Consider the following 22,727-nt stretch of genomic DNA (forward strand, 5'->3'; position numbering starts at 1 on the left):
CTGAATAGTAAAAGTGTGTTTTGAGTTTAAGTGATGCAGCCCAGGATAAAATGAGCCCAAGGTAGGGATAAATAGGGAGGCTCATCCTTGTCTGTTGGAATTGCTACTTCTCACCCACCTCTGACTTGGAGGGGGCTAGGTCATCCCGAGTGTACAACAGGAGCCCGCACTCTACACACTAGTCTTTGCTAATGCAGCAAATCTCTTTTTTATTTTCTACTTTTTTACTTTTAGAGTCCTAGGCAAATCACCTACATACATATCTCCCCTAAAGAGTATGGGCTTGGCATCAAGCTTTCTGGAATGGGTCAAACAAGGAAAACTTTAATTCTAGGATGTGACATCTCCTGGAGCAATCTGTGACATTCTGCTTTAAAAAAAGCAGAAGGACTCCATGAATACATCTCTTCCCTTTTCCAACAAATAAAGATGAAAGGGAACTATTTGCAGAGGAAAGAAGCAAACATTAATTTTAATTATAAAAGATTAAAAGACTTCCAGTTTGCGGCGCCTCTTGTCCCTCTGAGGGAGGCACAAGTGCAAATGAACATATCTAGGAGACAAAAACAGACTCACAGGTACAGAGAAAGGACTTACGGTTGACAAGGGGAGGGTGAGGGAGGGAAGGATTGGGGGTTTGGGATTAGAAGGTGGAAACTATTGTACGTAGGATGGATAAAAATCAAGGTCCTACTGTATAGCACAGGGAACTATATTCAATATCCTGTGATAAACCATAATGGAAAATACTATGAAAAAGACTCTACATGTGTATAACTGAGTCACTTTGCTGTACAGCAGAAATTAAACACAACGTTGTAAATAAGAAAAAATATAGATATATTTGAACAGGGGAATGACATGTCCCTGACGAGTTCTTTAGCATCTATAGCAAAGTTTGCAATGAACGAATTCAAATCTTTCCCTAACCCTTTCACATTTAGCTTTTAATTTATAGAACCAAAATACTGAGGAGGATGTGATTGAATGTCTAAATAATTCCCAGCCAGTAAGACTCCCTTATGCATAAATGACACATCACTAAAGTGTAAAACTGTTGTGATTCAAAGGACACCATTAAGAAAGTGAAAAGACAAAAGAAAACGACCTGTTATACATCACAGAATGTCAACTTGAAGGACTGTGGTTTCTCATCAGAAAACATAGAGACCAGAAAAGAATGGAATAACATCTTTAAAGTATTAAAGGAAAAGACCAAACCAGGATATTATATCCTTAAAGCAGGGATATCCTTAAAGACTGAAAGCCAAACAAAGGCCAAAACGAAGGCTGATGGAGATGAGAGAAAACTAAGAGAATTCATCACCAGACAAACTGCTCTAAAAATATTACATGAAAGGAACTTCTTCAGGCTGAAGTGAAATGACACAAGAAAGAAGTAAGCTTGCAACTTCAGGAACAAAGGAAGGGCAACAACAACGGCACGTATCTGGAAAAACGATCCTCTGACATTATTTTATATATGTATGACTTTTTTTTTTTTTGGCCGCGCCTGCGTGGCTTGCGGGATCTTAGTTCCCCTACCAGGGACTGAACCCGGGGCCCCAGCAGTGAAAGTGATGAGTCCTAACCACTGGACCGCCAGGGAATTCCCTGTATATGTATGAAAGAAGGACTCCACAGTCTCAGAGGGTGGCGTTCAAGTCATAGAAAGGTGAACCATTTGACAGCTATAACAAAGAGTGGAAGGTAAAAGAATCTATATGGATGTAAGGCTTCTGGATTTTATTGAATTGGTAAAATATTAACTCTAGACTGTGAAACAGTACGTATACATAGTGTTATTCCAAGAACAATTAAAAAATGACAAACTCAGGAAAACTGGATCACCTCAAGAGTCCTATATTTAGGAATTGTGGACAAGATAGCTAAAACATTCACATACCTGTTTTGTGAAAAGATTTTCTCTTGGTTAATTGCCTAGGAGTGGAGTGGGCTTTTGGGTCATATGGTAAGTATGGCCCTCTCAGCCAGCCCTGGCCACCACTTCAGGTGTCACCCCAGCAGGATCTGGGTGGTGCGGGCACTTCCGTTCTTAGCGGCTCTCCCCTCCAGTGCCGCCAGGGGAAAGGGCAGGAGGACGCAGAGGCGCTGCTGCCAAAGCTGCCGCCTCTTGTGGGAGCTGCACAGCCAGCAACCTTGCTCCGCTTTGCTGGGCAGGGACCCCGTCCAGTACGGTTAGTTCCCCCGACAGCACTGGGGCCAGGCCAGGGGAGAAGGGCCAGCTGTCCTGCCAGGAAGCTCATCACCCTCAAGGCAAACACCTCCAACCCTCAGACCCCGGGAGATTCAGAAGCGCTAGACGGCCCAGGCGCGTATCCTCACCGGTGCGCCCCAGGGCGTGACGTGTACTCTGCGCATGCGCCACCCCTCGCTAACCTCTTTATTGCGTCCCGCAGACGCAAGCCCATTGTTCGCTCACAGGTTGCAGGGCTATAAATACCAGCAACAGGCCAAACAGTGCGCACTCTGCTTTGGGCCGACTTGGCAGCTGAAGGAGAGTGCTCGGCGCCCAGCCTCTATCCAAGGACCGATCTCACCCAAGTCCCCTACGGGCACTTACTTAGGTTGGCCCTGCCCCTCACGCCCGCCCCGGGCACTGGGGGACCAGCACCTGCCAGGAGGGCTCGGCTGCCCCCAGCCCGCTCCCCGCGCCCACAGACTTCCCGTGGCCGGCCCGGGTCACCCAGCTGTCTATGGCCAGCTATCCACTCGCAGGCCAGCCCACAAGTGTCCAGTGACTCTGCATCTGGGCTTTGCCACAGAGTCTCTGAGACCCCATTCTACCATCCCGCAGGCCCCGCGCTCCTTTCTGGGGGTCCATAAGGACCATCTGCAGCCGAGGCCATCGGAAGAAGGCGGTGATGGGTGCTCTCATCTCCATGATGTTCCGTAGCTCAGTGTCCGCAGTGGGCACAGACACTGTCAGTGTGGCGCGGGGGCAGCCAGTGCCGCCCACGACACCCAGCTGTGTCCCAAACTGCAGCACAGAGCAGACGGCGTTGAGGGCCCCGGGAGAGAGCGGGAAAGGGATGGCCAAGCAGGAGGACGTCCCCACAGTCATAGGGGGGAACAACGACCAGAGAAGCGGCCCCGATGGCACCGGGGGCACACGATCTGCATTTAGGCCCCTGGGGGTCACTTTATTCGTGCCCAGGCCTGGACCTCTGCAGAGAAACCTCCACGCCAAGAGGCCAGAAGACAGTCCCAACAGGACACGCCACACCTCCTGTATGAGCTCCTGCCCTAAAAGAAACGCCATCACGAGCTCCTATAGCTCCACCCGAGGTTTCCCGCCCGTGAACAGTAGGAGGGGTCCCGCCATACCGCAAGGGCTGCCCCAGAAGTCCTCAAAGAAAGGGAGCGAGGAGGGCCCTCCGTCGCCCTCTGCAGCTCCGGTGGTTTCCCAGAGGAAAAGCCAGCCTGACAAGGATGCAGAGGCAACAAGAGGGCAGAAACCGGCCTGGAGGAACTGCTCCCCCACATCTGACAGTCCCAGGCCCCCAAAACGCAGGTTTCCTCTGCTGCCGCACAGGCGAGGGGAGCCTCTGAGTCTGCCCTCACCCCCTCAGCTGGGTTTCCGGGTCACCGCCGAAGACCTAGACGCGGAGAAGGAAGCACGGCTCCGGCGCATCCTCGGAAGCCTGGCTCCTGACTGGCCCGCTCCTGTCGCTGCTGCGGCTTCCCTTCCCTGCTCCATCTCTGGGGGGCCTGATTGGCAGCAGCGAGGAACCCTGTATTTGAAACGGCAAGCTCCAGCCTTCGCCTGGGCTCCAGCACCCCCAGCTAAGCGCAGCCATGCAGAAGCATCTTCTGGGGGTGGTTCATCCACAAGTTCCACCGTGGGCACCCATTTGAAACGGCAGGCTCCAGCCTTCGCCTGTGCTCCAGCACCCCCAGCTAAGCGCAGCCGCGCAGAAGCATCTTCTGGGGGTGCTTCATCCACAAATTCCACCATGGGCACCCATTTGAAACGGCAGGTTCCAGCCTTCGCCTGTGCTCCAGCACCCCCAGCTAAGCGCAGCCGCGCAGAAGCATCTTCTGGGGGTGCTTCCTCCACAAATTCCACCGTGGGCGCCCATGCCAGCACCCAGCTGGGTGCAGAGCGGCTGCCCAAGATCTGAGCTGCATCTTTTCAGCTCTCAGCATTACGGCAGGAACCAGGGCGCCCCTCCCCTAGCACCACACACAGCAATGGGGGAAGCGTGGGCCTGAACTCCGGGGCCCTCTCCTCACCAGAGCTACCCCCATGGTGACCACGGGACCCAGCAATAAGAATAAGCTTCGGTTTGAAGACACTACTGCCCCCATCTTAAGTCACATCCCTGGGGGCACACCCAGGCAGGGCACCCCTACTTCCAGCGGAGGGCCCAGCCCATGCCCAGCCAAGGCTGCCTTTAGGGGCGTGTTGGTTCCGGCCTCTACTCCTAGCAGCCTCACCTCCGCAGTGGGCACAGCAAGGTGCCGCCTTGCTGTTAGGGCAAGGCCCTTGGCTGAACATAAAACCACTGGGCCATCGACCAAGTCATTCTCCTCCAGGCAGAGATTCCTTATTACCTTGGGGTGTAAGAGGAGAAAGTTGGCCTGAGCCAAGAAGTTCGGGGAGGGCCCTCCCAGGCTGGGCCTCGTGTGGACCCTGTTTCGATGTGAAACGGATGTCTTAGCCCTAACCTCTGTAATCCTGGAGCAAACTGGGAACCCAGAGATACAGCATTCCGTTCCCACCCCCGGCCTGCAGTCTTCCCCCCAAAGGTGGATGGTCCCAGCGGTCAGAGTCCTCAGGACAGTAAACAAGAGGCCCTAGCCTCGTCCCCTTCAGTCCTGGAACAAGGGGATACCCTTGTGTTGTCTTCATAACTTATAATAAAGCTTTGTCCTTGTTCTTTTGCATAATCCTCACGTGTCTGTGATCTGTAGATCAAGTGTGGAAAAGCACTGGCTTGTGTGAGTGGTGACATGGAAAGCCAGACCTGTTTACAGTTTCCTGTGGACCCACGCATAGGGTGTGGAGAATAGCACAATGGGATGGCTACAAGGACTGACCCCTGAATAGTAAAAGTGTGTTTTGAGTTTAAGTGATGCAGCCCAGGATAAAATGAGCCCAAGGTAGGGATAAATAGGGAGGCTCATCCTTGTCTGTTGGAATTGCTACTTCTCACCCACCTCTGACTTGGAGGGGGCTAGGTCATCCCGAGTGTACAACAGGAGCCCGCACTCTACACACTAGTCTTTGCTAATGCAGCAAATCTCTTTTTTATTTTCTACTTTTTTACTTTTAGAGTCCTAGGCAAATCACCTACATACATATCTCCCCTAAAGAGTATGGGCTTGGCATCAAGCTTTCTGGAATGGGTCAAACAAGGAAAGCTTTAATTCTAGGATGTGACATCTCCTGGAGCAATCTGTGACATTCTGCTTTAAAAAAAGCAGAAGGACTCCATGAATACATCTCTTCCCTTTTCCAACAAATAAAGATGAAAGGGAACTATTTGCAGAGGAAAGAAGCAAACATTAATTTTAATTATAAAAGATTAAAAGACTTCCAGTTTGCGGCGCCTCTTGTCCCTCTGAGGGAGGCACAAGTGCAAATGAACATATCTAGGAGACAAAAACAGACTCACAGGTACAGAGAAAGGACTTACGGTTGACAAGGGGAGGGTGAGGGAGGGAAGGATTGGGGGTTTGGGATTAGAAGGTGGAAACTATTGTACGTAGGATGGATAAAAATCAAGGTCCTACTGTATAGCACAGGGAACTATATTCAATATCCTGTGATAAACCATAATGGAAAATACTATGAAAAAGACTCTACATGTGTATAACTGAGTCACTTTGCTGTACAGCAGAAATTAAACACAACGTTGTAAATAAGAAAAAATATAGATATATTTGAACAGGGGAATGACATGTCCCTGACGAGTTCTTTAGCATCTATAGCAAAGTTTGCAATGAACGAATTCAAATCTTTCCCTAACCCTTTCACATTTAGCTTTTAATTTATAGAACCAAAATACTGAGGAGGATGTGATTGAATGTCTAAATAATTCCCAGCCAGTAAGACTCCCTTATGCATAAATGACACATCACTAAAGTGTAAAACTGTTGTGATTCAAAGGACACCATTAAGAAAGTGAAAAGACAAAAGAAAACGACCTGTTATACATCACAGAATGTCAACTTGAAGGACTGTGGTTTCTCATCAGAAAACATAGAGACCAGAAAAGAATGGAATAACATCTTTAAAGTATTAAAGGAAAAGACCAAACCAGGATATTATATCCTTAAAGCAGGGATATCCTTAAAGACTGAAAGCCAAACAAAGGCCAAAACGAAGGCTGATGGAGATGAGAGAAAACTAAGAGAATTCATCACCAGACAAACTGCTCTAAAAATATTACATGAAAGGAACTTCTTCAGGCTGAAGTGAAATGACACAAGAAAGAAGTAAGCTTGCAACTTCAGGAACAAAGGAAGGGCAACAACAACGGCACGTATCTGGAAAAACGATCCTCTGACATTATTTTATATATGTATGACTTTTTTTTTTTTTGGCCGCGCCTGCGTGGCTTGCGGGATCTTAGTTCCCCTACCAGGGACTGAACCCGGGGCCCCAGCAGTGAAAGTGCTGAGTCCTAACCACTGGACCGCCAGGGAATTCCCTGTATATGTATGAAAGAAGGACTCCACAGTCTCAGAGGGTGGCGTTCAAGTCATAGAAAGGTGAACCATTTGACAGCTATAACAAAGAGTGGAAGGTAAAAGAATCTATATGGATGTAAGGCTTCTGGATTTTATTGAATTGGTAAAATATTAACTCTAGACTGTGAAACAGTACGTATACATAGTGTTATTCCAAGAACAATTAAAAAATGACAAACTCAGGAAAACTGGATCACCTCAATAGTCCTATATTTAGGAATTGTGGACAAGATAGCTAAAACATTCACATACCTGTTTTGTGAAAAGATTTTCTCTTGGTTAATTGCCTAGGAGTGGAGTGGGCTTTTGGGTCATATGGTAAGTATGGCCCTCTCAGCCAGCCCTGGCCACCACTTCAGGTGTCACCCCAGCAGGATCTGGGTGGTGCGGGCACTTCCGTTCTTAGCGGCTCTCCCCTCCAGTGCCGCCAGGGGAAAGGGCAGGAGGACGCAGAGGCGCTGCTGCCAAAGCTGCCGCCTCTTGTGGGAGCTGCACAGCCAGCAACCTTGCTCCGCTTTGCTGGGCAGGGACCCCGTCCAGTACGGTTAGTTCCCCCGACAGCACTGGGGCCAGGCCAGGGGAGAAGGGCCAGCTGTCCTGCCAGGAAGCTCATCACCCTCAAGGCAAACACCTCCAACCCTCAGACCCCGGGAGATTCAGAAGCGCTAGACGGTCCAGGCGCGTATCCTCACCGGTGCGCCCCAGGGCGTGACGTGTACTCTGCGCATGCGCCACCCCTCGCTAACCTCTTTATTGCGTCCCGCAGACGCAAGCCCATTGTTCGCTCACAGGTTGCAGGGCTATAAATACCAGCAACAGGCCAAACAGTGCGCACTCTGCTTTGGGCCGACTTGGCAGCTGAAGGAGAGTGCTCGGCGCCCAGCCTCTATCCAAGGACCGATCTCACCCAAGTCCCCTACGGGCACTTACTTAGGTTGGCCCTGCCCCTCACGCCCGCCCCGGGCACTGGGGGACCAGCACCTGCCAGGAGGGCTCGGCTGCCCCCAGCCCGCTCCCCGCGCCCACAGACTTCCCGTGGCCGGCCCGGGTCACCCAGCTGTCTATGGCCAGCTATCCACTCGCAGGCCAGCCCACAAGTGTCCAGTGACTCTGCATCTGGGCTTTGCCACAGAGTCTCTGAGACCCCATTCTACCATCCCGCAGGCCCCGCGCTCCTTTCTGGGGGTCCATAAGGACCATCTGCAGCCGAGGCCATCGGAAGAAGGCGGTGATGGGTGCTCTCATCTCCATGATGTTCCGTAGCTCAGTGTCCGCAGTGGGCACAGACACTGTCAGTGTGGCGCGGGGGCAGCCAGTGCCGCCCACGACACCCAGCTGTGTCCCAAACTGCAGCACAGAGCAGACGGCGTTGAGGGCCCCGGGAGAGAGCGGGAAAGGGATGGCCAAGCAGGAGGACGTCCCCACAGTCATAGGGGGGAACAACGACCAGAGAAGCGGCCCCGATGGCACCGGGGGCACACGATCTGCATTTAGGCCCCTGGGGGTCACTTTATTCGTGCCCAGGCCTGGACCTCTGCAGAGAAACCTCCACGCCAAGAGGCCAGAAGACAGTCCCAACAGGACACGCCACACCTCCTGTATGAGCTCCTGCCCTAAAAGAAACGCCATCACGAGCTCCTATAGCTCCACCCGAGGTTTCCCGCCCGTGAACAGTAGGAGGGGTCCCGCCATACCGCAAGGGCTGCCCCAGAAGTCCTCAAAGAAAGGGAGCGAGGAGGGCCCTCCGTCGCCCTCTGCAGCTCCGGTGGTTTCCCAGAGGAAAAGCCAGCCTGACAAGGATGCAGAGGCAACAAGAGGGCAGAAACCGGCCTGGAGGAACTGCTCCCCCACATCTGACAGTCCCAGGCCCCCAAAACGCAGGTTTCCTCTGCTGCCGCACAGGCGAGGGGAGCCTCTGAGGCTGCCCTCACCCCCTCAGCTGGGTTTCCGGGTCACCGCCGAAGACCTAGACGCGGAGAAGGAAGCACGGCTCCGGCGCATCCTCGGAAGCCTGGCTCCTGACTGGCCCGCTCCTGCCGCTGCTGCGGCTTCCCTTCCCTGCTCCATCTCTGGGGGGCCTGATTGGCAGCAGCGAGGAACCCTGTATTTGAAACGGCAAGCTCCAGCCTTCGCCTGGGCTCCAGCACCCCCAGCTAAGCGCAGCCATGCAGAAGCATCTTCTGGGGGTGGTTCATCCACAAGTTCCACCGTGGGCACCCATTTGAAACGGCAGGCTCCAGCCTTCGCCTGTGCTCCAGCACCCCCAGCTAAGCGCAGCCGCGCAGAAGCATCTTCTGGGGGTGCTTCATCCACAAATTCCACCATGGGCACCCATTTGAAACGGCAGGTTCCAGCCTTCGCCTGTGCTCCAGCACCCCCAGCTAAGCGCAGCCGCGCAGAAGCATCTTCTGGGGGTGCTTCCTCCACAAATTCCACCGTGGGCGCCCATGCCAGCACCCAGCTGGGTGCAGAGCGGCTGCCCAAGATCTGAGCTGCATCTTTTCAGCTCTCAGCATTACGGCAGGAACCAGGGCGCCCCTCCCCTAGCACCACACACAGCAATGGGGGAAGCGTGGGCCTGAACTCCGGGGCCCTCTCCTCACCAGAGCTACCCCCATGGTGACCACGGGACCCAGCAATAAGAATAAGCTTCGGTTTGAAGACACTACTGCCCCCATCTTAAGTCACATCCCTGGGGGCACACCCAGGCAGGGCACCCCTACTTCCAGCGGAGGGCCCAGCCCATGCCCAGCCAAGGCTGCCTTTAGGGGCGTGTTGGTTCCGGCCTCTACTCCTAGCAGCCTCACCTCCGCAGTGGGCACAGCAAGGTGCCGCCTTGCTGTTAGGGCAAGGCCCTTGGCTGAACATAAAACCACTGGGCCATCGACCAAGTCATTCTCCTCCAGGCAGAGATTCCTTATTACCTTGGGGTGTAAGAGGAGAAAGTTGGCCTGAGCCAAGAAGTTCGGGGAGGGCCCTCCCAGGCTGGGCCTCGTGTGGACCCTGTTTCGATGTGAAACGGATGTCTTAGCCCTAACCTCTGTAATCCTGGAGCAAACTGGGAACCCAGAGATACAGCATTCCGTTCCCACCCCCGGCCTGCAGTCTTCCCCCCAAAGGTGGATGGTCCCAGCGGTCAGAGTCCTCAGGACAGTAAACAAGAGGCCCTAGCCTCGTCCCCTTCAGTCCCGGAACAAGGGGATACCCTTGTGTTGTCTTCATAACTTATAATAAAGCTTTGTCCTTGTTCTTTTGCATAATCCTCACGTGTCTGTGATCTGTAGATCAAGTGTGGAAAAGCACTGGCTTGTGTGAGTGGTGACATGGAAAGCCAGACCTGTTTACAGTTTCCTGTGGACCCACGCATAGGGTGTGGAGAATAGCACAATGGGATGGCTACAAGGACTGACCCCTGAATAGTAAAAGTGTGTTTTGAGTTTAAGTGATGCAGCCCAGGATAAAATGAGCCCAAGGTAGGGATAAATAGGGAGGCTCATCCTTGTCTGTTGGAATTGCTACTTCTCACCCACCTCTGACTTGGAGGGGGCTAGGTCATCCCGAGTGTACAACAGGAGCCCGCACTCTACACACTAGTCTTTTCTAATGCAGCAACTCTCTTTTTTATTTTCTACTTTTTTACTTTTAGAGTCCTAGGCAAATCACCTACATACATATCTCCCCTAAAGAGTATGGGCTTGGCATCAAGCTTTCTGGAATGGGTCAAACAAGGAAAGCTTTAATTCTAGGATGTGACATCTCCTGGAGCAATCTGTGACATTCTGCTTTAAAAAAAGCAGAAGGACTCCATGAATACATCTCTTCCCTTTTCCAACAAATAAAGATGAAAGGGAACTATTTGCAGAGGAAAGAAGCAAACATTAATTTTAATTATAAAAGATTAAAAGACTTCCAGTTTGCGGCGCCTCTTGTCCCTCTGAGGGAGGCACAAGTGCAAATGAACATATCTAGGAGACAAAAACAGACTCACAGGTACAGAGAAAGGACTTACGGTTGACAAGGGGAGGGTGAGGGAGGGAAGGATTGGGGGTTTGGGATTAGAAGGTGGAAACTATTGTACGTAGGATGGATAAAAATCAAGGTCCTACTGTATAGCACAGGGAACTATATTCAATATCCTGTGATAAACCATAATGGAAAATACTATGAAAAAGACTCTACATGTGTATAACTGAGTCACTTTGCTGTACAGCAGAAATTAAACACAACGTTGTAAATAAGAAAAAATATAGATATATTTGAACAGGGGAATGACATGTCCCTGACGAGTTCTTTAGCATCTATAGCAAAGTTTGCAATGAACGAATTCAAATCTTTCCCTAACCCTTTCACATTTAGCTTTTAATTTATAGAACCAAAATACTGAGGAGGATGTGATTGAATGTCTAAATAATTCCCAGCCAGTAAGACTCCCTTATGCATAAATGACACATCACTAAAGTGTAAAACTGTTGTGATTCAAAGGACACCATTAAGAAAGTGAAAAGACAAAAGAAAACGACCTGTTATACATCACAGAATGTCAACTTGAAGGACTGTGGTTTCTCATCAGAAAACATAGAGACCAGAAAAGAATGGAATAACATCTTTAAAGTATTAAAGGAAAAGACCAAACCAGGATATTATATCCTTAAAGCAGGGATATCCTTAAAGACTGAAAGCCAAACAAAGGCCAAAACGAAGGCTGATGGAGATGAGAGAAAACTAAGAGAATTCATCACCAGACAAACTGCTCTAAAAATATTACATGAAAGGAACTTCTTCAGGCTGAAGTGAAATGACACAAGAAAGAAGTAAGCTTGCAACTTCAGGAACAAAGGAAGGGCAACAACAACGGCACGTATCTGGAAAAACGATCCTCTGACATTATTTTATATATGTATGACTTTTTTTTTTTTTGGCCGCGCCTGCGTGGCTTGCGGGATCTTAGTTCCCCTACCAGGGACTGAACCCGGGGCCCCAGCAGTGAAAGTGATGAGTCCTAACCACTGGACCGCCAGGGAATTCCCTGTATATGTATGAAAGAAGGACTCCACAGTCTCAGAGGGTGGCGTTCAAGTCATAGAAAGGTGAACCATTTGACAGCTATAACAAAGAGTGGAAGGTAAAAGAATCTATATGGATGTAAGGCTTCTGGATTTTATTGAATTGGTAAAATATTAACTCTAGACTGTGAAACAGTACGTATACATAGTGTTATTCCAAGAACAATTAAAAAATGACAAACTCAGGAAAACTGGATCACCTCAATAGTCCTATATTTAGGAATTGTGGACAAGATAGCTAAAACATTCACATACCTGTTTTGTGAAAAGATTTTCTCTTGGTTAATTGCCTAGGAGTGGAGTGGGCTTTTGGGTCATATGGTAAGTATGGCCCTCTCAGCCAGCCCTGGCCACCACTTCAGGTGTCACCCCAGCAGGATCTGGGTGGTGCGGGCACTTCCGTTCTTAGCGGCTCTCCCCTCCAGTGCCGCCAGGGGAAAGGGCAGGAGGACGCAGAGGCGCTGCTGCCAAAGCTGCCGCCTCTTGTGGGAGCTGCACAGCCAGCAACCTTGCTCCGCTTTGCTGGGCAGGGACCCCGTCCAGTACGGTTAGTTCCCCCGACAGCACTGGGGCCAGGCCAGGGGAGAAGGGCCAGCTGTCCTGCCAGGAAGCTCATCACCCTCAAGGCAAACACCTCCAACCCTCAGACCCCGGGAGATTCAGAAGCGCTAGACGGTCCAGGCGCGTATCCTCACCGGTGCGCCCCAGGGCGTGACGTGTACTCTGCGCATGCGCCACCCCTCGCTAACCTCTTTATTGCGTCCCGCAGACGCAAGCCCATTGTTCGCTCACAGGTTGCAGGGCTATAAATACCAGCAACAGGCCAAACAGTGCGCACTCTGCTTTGGGCCGACTTGGCAGCTGAAGGAGAGTGCTCGGCGCCCAGCCTCTATCCAAGGACCGATCTCACCCAAGTCCCCTACGGGCACTTACTTAGGTTGGCCCTGCCCCTCACGCCCGCCCCGGGCACTGGGGGACCAGCACCTGCCAGGAGGGCTCGGCTGCCCCCAGCCCGCTCCCCGCGCCCACAGACTTCCCGTGGCCGGCCCGGGTCACCCAGCTGTCTATGGCCAGCTATCCACTCGCAGGCCAGCCCACAAGTGTCCAGTGACTCTGCATCTGGGCTTTGCCACAGAGTCTCTGAGACCCCATTCTACCATCCCGCAGGCCCCGCGCTCCTTTCTGGGGGTCCATAAGGACCATCTGCAGCCGAGGCCATCGGAAGAAGGCGGTGATGGGTGCTCTCATCTCCATGATGTTCCGTAGCTCAGTGTCCGCAGTGGGCACAGACACTGTCAGTGTGGCGCGGGGGCAGCCAGTGCCGCCCACGACACCCAGCTGTGTCCCAAACTGCAGCACAGAGCAGACGGCGTTGAGGGCCCCGGGAGAGAGCGGGAAAGGGATGGCCAAGCAGGAGGACGTCCCCACAGTCGTAGGGGGGAACAACGACCAGAGAAGCGGCCCCGATGGCACCGGGGGCACACGATCTGCATTTAGGCCCCTGGGGGTCACTTTATTCGTGCCCAGGCCTGGACCTCTGCAGAGAAACCTCCACGCCAAGAGGCCAGAAGACAGTCCCAACAGGACACGCCACACCTCCTGTATGAGCTCCTGCCCTAAAAGAAACGCCGTCACGAGCTCCTATAGCTCCACCCGAGGTTTCCCGCCCGTGAACAGTAGGAGGGGTCCCGCCATACCGCAAGGGCTGCCCCAGAAGTCCTCAAAGAAAGGGAGCGAGGAGGGCCCTCCGTCGCCCTCTGCAGCTCCGGTGGTTTCCCGGAGGAAAAGCCAGCCTGACAAGGATGCAGAGGCAACAAGAGGGCAGAAACCGGCCTGGAGGAACTGCTCCCCCACATCTGACAGTCCCAGGCCCCCAAAACGCAGGTTTCCTCTGCTGCCGCACAGGCGAGGGGAGCCTCTGAGGCTGCCCTCACCCCCTCAGCTGGGTTTCCGGGTCACCGCCGAAGACCTAGACGCGGAGAAGGAAGCACGGCTCCGGCGCATCCTCGGAAGCCTGGCTCCTGACTGGCCCGCTCCTGCCGCTGCTGCGGCTTCCCTTCCCTGCTCCATCTCTGGGGGGCCTGATTGGCAGCAGCGAGGAACCCTGTATTTGAAACGGCAAGCTCCAGCCTTCGCCTGGGCTCCAGCACCCCCAGCTAAGCGCAGCCATGCAGAAGCATCTTCTGGGGGTGGTTCATCCACAAGTTCCACCGTGGGCACCCATTTGAAACGGCAGGCTCCAGCCTTCGCCTGTGCTCCAGCACCCCCAGCTAAGCGCAGCCGCGCAGAAGCATCTTCTGGGGGTGCTTCATCCACAAATTCCACCATGGGCACCCATTTGAAACGGCAGGTTCCAGCCTTCGCCTGTGCTCCAGCACCCCCAGCTAAGCGCAGCCGCGCAGAAGCATCTTCTGGGGGTGCTTCCTCCACAAATTCCACCGTGGGCGCCCATGCCAGCACCCAGCTGGGTGCAGAGCGGCTGCCCAAGATCTGAGCTGCATCTTTTCAGCTCTCAGCATTACGGCAGGAACCAGGGCGCCCCTCCCCTAGCACCACACACAGCAATGGGGGAAGCGTGGGCCTGAACTCCGGGGCCCTCTCCTCACCAGAGCTACCCCCATGGTGACCACGGGACCCAGCAATAAGAATAAGCTTCGGTTTGAAGACACTACTGCCCCCATCTTAAGTCACATCCCTGGGGGCACACCCAGGCAGGGCCCCCCTACTTCCAGCGGAGGGCCCAGCCCATGCCCAGCCAAGGCTGCCTTTAGGGGCGTGTTGGTTCCGGCCTCTACTCCTAGCAGCCTCACCTCCGCAGTGGGCACAGCAAGGTGCCGCCTTGCTGTTAGGGCAAGGCCCTTGGCTGGACATAAAACCACTGGGCCATCGACCAAGTCATTCTCCTCCAGGCCGAGATTCCTTATTACCTTGGGGTGTAAGAGGAGAAAGTTGGCCTGAGCCAAGAAGTTCGGGGAGGGCCCTCCCAGGCTGGGCCTCGTGTGGACCCTGTTTCGATGTGAAACGGATGTCTTAGCCCTAACCTCTGTAATCCTGGAGCAAACTGGGAACCCAGAGATACAGCATTCCGTTCCCACCCCCGGCCTGCAGTCTTCCCCCCAAAGGTGGATGGTCCCAGCGGTCAGAGTCCTCAGGACAGTAAACAAGAGGCCCTAGCCTCGTCCCCTTCAGTCCTGGAACAAGGGGATACCCTTGTGTTGTCTTCATAACTTATAATAAAGCTTTGTCCTTGTTCTTTTGCATAATCCTCACGTGTCTGTGATCTGTAGATCAAGTGTGGAAAAGCACTGGCTTGTGTGAGTGGTGACATGGAAAGCCAGACCTGTTTACAGTTTCCTGTGGACCCACGCATAGGGTGTGGAGAATAGCACAATGGGATGGCTACAAGGACTGACCCCTGAATAGTAAAAGTGTGTTTTGAGTTTAAGTGATGCAGCCCAGGATAAAATGAGCCCAAGGTAGGGATAAATAGGGAGGCTCATCCTTGTCTGTTGGAATTGCTACTTCTCACCCACCTCTGACTTGGAGGGGGCTAGGTCATCCCGAGTGTACAACAGGAGCCCGCACTCTACACACTAGTCTTTTCTAATGCAGCAACTCTCTTTTTTATTTTCTACTTTTTTACTTTTAGAGTCCTAGGCAAATCACCTACATACATATCTCCCCTAAAGAGTATGGGCTTGGCATCAAGCTTTCTGGAATGGGTCAAACAAGGAAAGCTTTAATTCTAGGATGTGACATCTCCTGGAGCAATCTGTGACATTCTGCTTTAAAAAAAGCAGAAGGACTCCATGAATACATCTCTTCCCTTTTCCAACAAATAAAGATGAAAGGGAACTATTTGCAGAGGAAAGAAGCAAACATTAATTTTAATTATAAAAGATTAAAAGACTTCCAGTTTGCGGCGCCTCTTGTCCCTCTGAGGGAGGCACAAGTGCAAATGAACATATCTAGGAGACAAAAACAGACTCACAGGTACAGAGAAAGGACTTACGGTTGACAAGGGGAGGGTGAGGGAGGGAAGGATTGGGGGTTTGGGATTAGAAGGTGGAAACTATTGTACGTAGGATGGATAAAAATCAAGGTCCTACTGTATAGCACAGGGAACTATATTCAATATCCTGTGATAAACCATAATGGAAAATACTATGAAAAAGACTCTACATGTGTATAACTGAGTCACTTTGCTGTACAGCAGAAATTAAACACAACGTTGTAAATAAGAAAAAATATAGATATATTTGAACAGGGGAATGACATGTCCCTGACGAGTTCTTTAGCATCTATAGCAAAGTTTGCAATGAACGAATTCAAATCTTTCCCTAACCCTTTCACATTTAGCTTTTAATTTATAGAACCAAAATACTGAGGAGGATGTGATTGAATGTCTAAATAATTCCCAGCCAGTAAGACTCCCTTATGCATAAATGACACATCACTAAAGTGTAAAACTGTTGTGATTCAAAGGACACCATTAAGAAAGTGAAAAGACAAAAGAAAACGACCTGTTATACATCACAGAATGTCAACTTGAAGGACTGTGGTTTCTCATCAGAAAACATAGAGACCAGAAAAGAATGGAATAACATCTTTAAAGTATTAAAGGAAAAGACCAAACCAGGATATTATATCCTTAAAGCAGGGATATCCTTAAAGACTGAAAGCCAAACAAAAGCCAAAACGAAGGCTGATGGAGATGAGAGAAAACTAAGAGAATTCATCACCAGACAAACTGCTCTAAAAATATTCCATGAAAGGAACTTCTTCAGGCTGAAGTGAAATGACACAAGAAAGAAGTAAGCTTGCAACTTCAGGAACAAAGGGAGGGCAACAACAACGGCACGTATCTGGAAAAACGATCCTCTGACATTATTTTATATATGTATGACTTTTTTTTTTTTTTTTTTTTTTGGCCGCGCCTGCGTGGCTTGCGGGATCTTAGTTCCCCTACCAGGGACTGAACCCGGGGCCCCAGCAGTGAAAGTGCTGAGTCCTAACCACTGGACCGCCAGGGAATTCCCTGTATATGTATGAAAGAAGGACTCCACAGTCTCAGAGGGTGGCGTTCAAGTCATAGAAAGGTGACCCATATGACAGCTATAACAAAGAGTGGAAGGTAAAAGAATCTATATGGATGTAAGGCTTCTGGATTTTATTGAATTGGTAAAATATTAACTCTAGACTGTGAAACAGTACGTATACATAGTGTTATTCCAAGAACAATTAAAAAATGACAAACTCAAGAAAACTGGATCACCTCAATAGTCCTATATTTAGGAATTGTGGACAAGATAGCTAAAACATTCACATACCTGTTTTGTGAAAAGATTTTCTCTTGGTTAATTGCCTAGGAGTGGAGTGGGCTTTTGGGTCATATGGTAAGTATGGCCCTCTCAGCCAGCCCTGGCCACCACTTCAGGTGTCACCCCAGCAGGATCTGGGTGGTGCGGGCACTTCCGTTCTTAGCGGCTCTCCCCTCCAGTGCCGCCAGGGGAAAGGGCAGGAGGACGCAGAGGCGCTGCTGCCAAAGCTGCCGCCTCTTGTGGGAGCTGCACAGCCAGCAACCTTGCTCCGCTTTGCTGGGCAGGGACCCCGTCCAGTACGGTTAGTTCCCCCGACAGCACTGGGGCCAGGCCAGGGGAGAAGGGCCAGCTGTCCTGCCAGGAAGCTCATCACCCTCAAGGCAAACACCTCCAACCCTCAGACCCCGGGAGATTCAGAAGCGCTAGACGGTCCAGGCGCGTATCCTCACCGGTGCGCCCCAGGGCGTGACGTGTACTCTGCGCATGCGCCACCCCTCGCTAACCTCTTTATTGCGTCCCGCAGACGCAAGCCCATTGTTCGCTCACAGGTTGCAGGGCTATAAATACCAGCAACAGGCCAAACAGTGCGCACTCTGCTTTGGGCCGACTTGGCAGCTGAAGGAGAGTGCTCGGCGCCCAGCCTCTATCCAAGGACCGATCTCACCCAAGTCCCCTACGGGCACTTACTTAGGTTGGCCCTGCCCCTCACGCCCGCCCCGGGCACTGGGGGACCAGCACCTGCCAGGAGGGCTCGGCTGCCCCCAGCCCGCTCCCCGCGCCCACAGACTTCCCGTGGCCGGCCCGGGTCACCCAGCTGTCTATGGCCAGCTATCCACTCGCAGGCCAGCCCACAAGTGTCCAGTGACTCTGCATCTGGGCTTTGCCACAGAGTCTCTGAGACCCCATTCTACCATCCCGCAGGCCCCGCGCTCCTTTCTGGGGGTCCATAAGGACCATCTGCAGCCGAGGCCATCGGAAGAAGGCGGTGATGGGTGCTCTCATCTCCATGATGTTCCGTAGCTCAGTGTCCGCAGTGGGCACAGACACTGTCAGTGTGGCGCGGGGGCAGCCAGTGCCGCCCACGACACCCAGCTGTGTCCCAAACTGCAGCACAGAGCAGACGGCGTTGAGGGCCCCGGGAGAGAGCGGGAAAGGGATGGCCAAGCAGGAGGACGTCCCCACAGTCGTAGGGGGGAACAACGACCAGAGAAGCGGCCCCGATGGCACCGGGGGCACACGATCTGCATTTAGGCCCCTGGGGGTCACTTTATTCGTGCCCAGGCCTGGACCTCTGCAGAGAAACCTCCACGCCAAGAGGCCAGAAGACAGTCCCAACAGGACACGCCACACCTCCTGTATGAGCTCCTGCCCTAAAAGAAACGCCGTCACGAGCTCCTATAGCTCCACCCGAGGTTTCCCGCCCGTGAACAGTAGGAGGGGTCCCGCCATACCGCAAGGGCTGCCCCAGAAGTCCTCAAAGAAAGGGAGCGAGGAGGGCCCTCCGTCGCCCTCTGCAGCTCCGGTGGTTTCCCGGAGGAAAAGCCAGCCTGACAAGGATGCAGAGGCAACAAGAGGGCAGAAACCGGCCTGGAGGAACTGCTCCCCCACATCTGACAGTCCCAGGCCCCCAAAACGCAGGTTTCCTCTGCTGCCGCACAGGCGAGGGGAGCCTCTGAGGCTGCCCTCACCCCCTCAGCTGGGTTTCCGGGTCACCGCCGAAGACCTAGACGCGGAGAAGGAAGCACGGCTCCGGCGCATCCTCGGAAGCCTGGCTCCTGACTGGCCCGCTCCTGCCGCTGCTGCGGCTTCCCTTCCCTGCTCCATCTCTGGGGGGCCTGATTGGCAGCAGCGAGGAACCCTGTATTTGAAACGGCAAGCTCCAGCCTTCGCCTGGGCTCCAGCACCCCCAGCTAAGCGCAGCCATGCAGAAGCATCTTCTGGGGGTGGTTCATCCACAAGTTCCACCGTGGGCACCCATTTGAAACGGCAGGCTCCAGCCTTCGCCTGTGCTCCAGCACCCCCAGCTAAGCGCAGCCGCGCAGAAGCATCTTCTGGGGGTGCTTCATCCACAAATTCCACCATGGGCACCCATTTGAAACGGCAGGTTCCAGCCTTCGCCTGTGCTCCAGCACCCCCAGCTAAGCGCAGCCGCGCAGAAGCATCTTCTGGGGGTGCTTCCTCCACAAATTCCACCGTGGGCGCCCATGCCAGCACCCAGCTGGGTGCAGAGCGGCTGCCCAAGATCTGAGCTGCATCTTTTCAGCTCTCAGCATTACGGCAGGAACCAGGGCGCCCCTCCCCTAGCACCACACACAGCAATGGGGGAAGCGTGGGCCTGAACTCCGGGGCCCTCTCCTCACCAGAGCTACCCCCATGGTGACCACGGGACCCAGCAATAAGAATAAGCTTCGGTTTGAAGACACTACTGCCCCCATCTTAAGTCACATCCCTGGGGGCACACCCAGGCAGGGCCCCCCTACTTCCAGCGGAGGGCCCAGCCCATGCCCAGCCAAGGCTGCCTTTAGGGGCGTGTTGGTTCCGGCCTCTACTCCTAGCAGCCTCACCTCCGCAGTGGGCACAGCAAGGTGCCGCCTTGCTGTTAGGGCAAGGCCCTTGGCTGGACATAAAACCACTGGGCCATCGACCAAGTCATTCTCCTCCAGGCCGAGATTCCTTATTACCTTGGGGTGTAAGAGGAGAAAGTTGGCCTGAGCCAAGAAGTTCGGGGAGGGCCCTCCCAGGCTGGGCCTCGTGTGGACCCTGTTTCGATGTGAAACGGATGTCTTAGCCCTAACCTCTGTAATCCTGGAGCAAACTGGGAACCCAGAGATACAGCATTCCGTTCCCACCCCCGGCCTGCAGTCTTCCCCCCAAAGGTGGATGGTCCCAGCGGTCAGAGTCCTCAGGACAGTAAACAAGAGGCCCTAGCCTCGTCCCCTTCAGTCCCGGAACAAGGGGATACCCTTGTGTTGTCTTCATAACTTATAATAAAGCTTTGTCCTTGTTCTTTTGCATAATCCTCACGTGTCTGTGATCTGTAGATCAAGTGTGGAAAAGCACTGGCTTGTGTGAGTGGTGACATGGAAAGCCAGACCTGTTTACAGTTTCCTGTGGACCCACGCATAGGGTGTGGAGAATAGCACAATGGGATGGCTACAAGGACTGACCCCTGAATAGTAAAAGTGTGTTTTGAGTTTAAGTGATGCAGCCCAGGATAAAATGAGCCCAAGGTAGGGATAAATAGGGAGGCTCATCCTTGTCTGTTGGAATTGCTACTTCTCACCCACCTCTGACTTGGAGGGGGCTAGGTCATCCCGAGTGTACAACAGGAGCCCGCACTCTACACACTAGTCTTTTCTAATGCAGCAACTCTCTTTTTTATTTTCTACTTTTTTACTTTTAGAGTCCTAGGCAAATCACCTACATACATATCTCCCCTAAAGAGTATGGGCTTGGCATCAAGCTTTCTGGAATGGGTCAAACAAGGAAAGCTTTAATTCTAGGATGTGACATCTCCTGGAGCAATCTGTGACATTCTGCTTTAAAAAAAGCAGAAGGACTCCATGAATACATCTCTTCCCTTTTCCAACAAATAAAGATGAAAGGGAACTATTTGCAGAGGAAAGAAGCAAACATTAATTTTAATTATAAAAGATTAAAAGACTTCCAGTTTGCGGCGCCTCTTGTCCCTCTGAGGGAGGCACAAGTGCAAATGAACATATCTAGGAGACAAAAACAGACTCACAGGTACAGAGAAAGGACTTACGGTTGACAAGGGGAGGGTGAGGGAGGGAAGGATTGGGGGTTTGGGATTAGAAGGTGGAAACTATTGTACGTAGGATGGATAAAAATCAAGGTCCTACTGTATAGCACAGGGAACTATATTCAATATCCTGTGATAAACCATAATGGAAAATACTATGAAAAAGACTCTACATGTGTATAACTGAGTCACTTTGCTGTACAGCAGAAATTAAACACAACGTTGTAAATAAGAAAAAATATAGATATATTTGAACAGGGGAATGACATGTCCCTGACGAGTTCTTTAGCATCTATAGCAAAGTTTGCAATGAACGAATTCAAATCTTTCCCTAACCCTTTCACATTTAGCTTTTAATTTATAGAACCAAAATACTGAGGAGGATGTGATTGAATGTCTAAATAATTCCCAGCCAGTAAGACTCCCTTATGCATAAATGACACATCACTAAAGTGTAAAACTGTTGTGATTCAAAGGACACCATTAAGAAAGTGAAAAGACAAAAGAAAACGACCTGTTATACATCACAGAATGTCAACTTGAAGGACTGTGGTTTCTCATCAGAAAACATAGAGACCAGAAAAGAATGGAATAACATCTTTAAAGTATTAAAGGAAAAGACCAAACCAGGATATTATATCCTTAAAGCAGGGATATCCTTAAAGACTGAAAGCCAAACAAAAGCCAAAACGAAGGCTGATGGAGATGAGAGAAAACTAAGAGAATTCATCACCAGACAAACTGCTCTAAAAATATTCCATGAAAGGAACTTCTTCAGGCTGAAGTGAAATGACACAAGAAAGAAGTAAGCTTGCAACTTCAGGAACAAAGGGAGGGCAACAACAACGGCACGTATCTGGAAAAACGATCCTCTGACATTATTTTATATATGTATGACTTTTTTTTTTTTTTTTTTTTTGGCCGCGCCTGCGTGGCTTGCGGGATCTTAGTTCCCCTACCAGGGACTGAACCCGGGGCCCCAGCAGTGAAAGTGCTGAGTCCTAACCACTGGACCGCCAGGGAATTCCCTGTATATGTATGAAAGAAGGACTCCACAGTCTCAGAGGGTGGCGTTCAAGTCATAGAAAGGTGACCCATATGACAGCTATAACAAAGAGTGGAAGGTAAAAGAATCTATATGGATGTAAGGCTTCTGGATTTTATTGAATTGGTAAAATATTAACTCTAGACTGTGAAACAGTACGTATACATAGTGTTATTCCAAGAACAATTAAAAAATGACAAACTCAAGAAAACTGGATCACCTCAATAGTCCTATATTTAGGAATTGTGGACAAGATAGCTAAAACATTCACATACCTGTTTTGTGAAAAGATTTTCTCTTGGTTAATTGCCTAGGAGTGGAGTGGGCTTTTGGGTCATATGGTAAGTATGGCCCTCTCAGCCAGCCCTGGCCACCACTTCAGGTGTCACCCCAGCAGGATCTGGGTGGTGCGGGCACTTCCGTTCTTAGCGGCTCTCCCCTCCAGTGCCGCCAGGGGAAAGGGCAGGAGGACGCAGAGGCGCTGCTGCCAAAGCTGCCGCCTCTTGTGGGAGCTGCACAGCCAGCAACCTTGCTCCGCTTTGCTGGGCAGGGACCCCGTCCAGTACGGTTAGTTCCCCCGACAGCACTGGGGCCAGGCCAGGGGAGAAGGGCCAGCTGTCCTGCCAGGAAGCTCATCACCCTCAAGGCAAACACCTCCAACCCTCAGACCCCGGGAGATTCAGAAGCGCTAGACGGTCCAGGCGCGTATCCTCACCGGTGCGCCCCAGGGCGTGACGTGTACTCTGCGCATGCGCCACCCCTCGCTAACCTCTTTATTGCGTCCCGCAGACGCAAGCCCATTGTTCGCTCACAGG

This window comes from Mesoplodon mirus (genome assembly GCF_964341445.2).
Source record: "Mesoplodon mirus genome assembly, chromosome: 13".
NCBI classification, from domain to species: Eukaryota; Metazoa; Chordata; class Mammalia; order Artiodactyla; family Ziphiidae; genus Mesoplodon; species Mesoplodon mirus.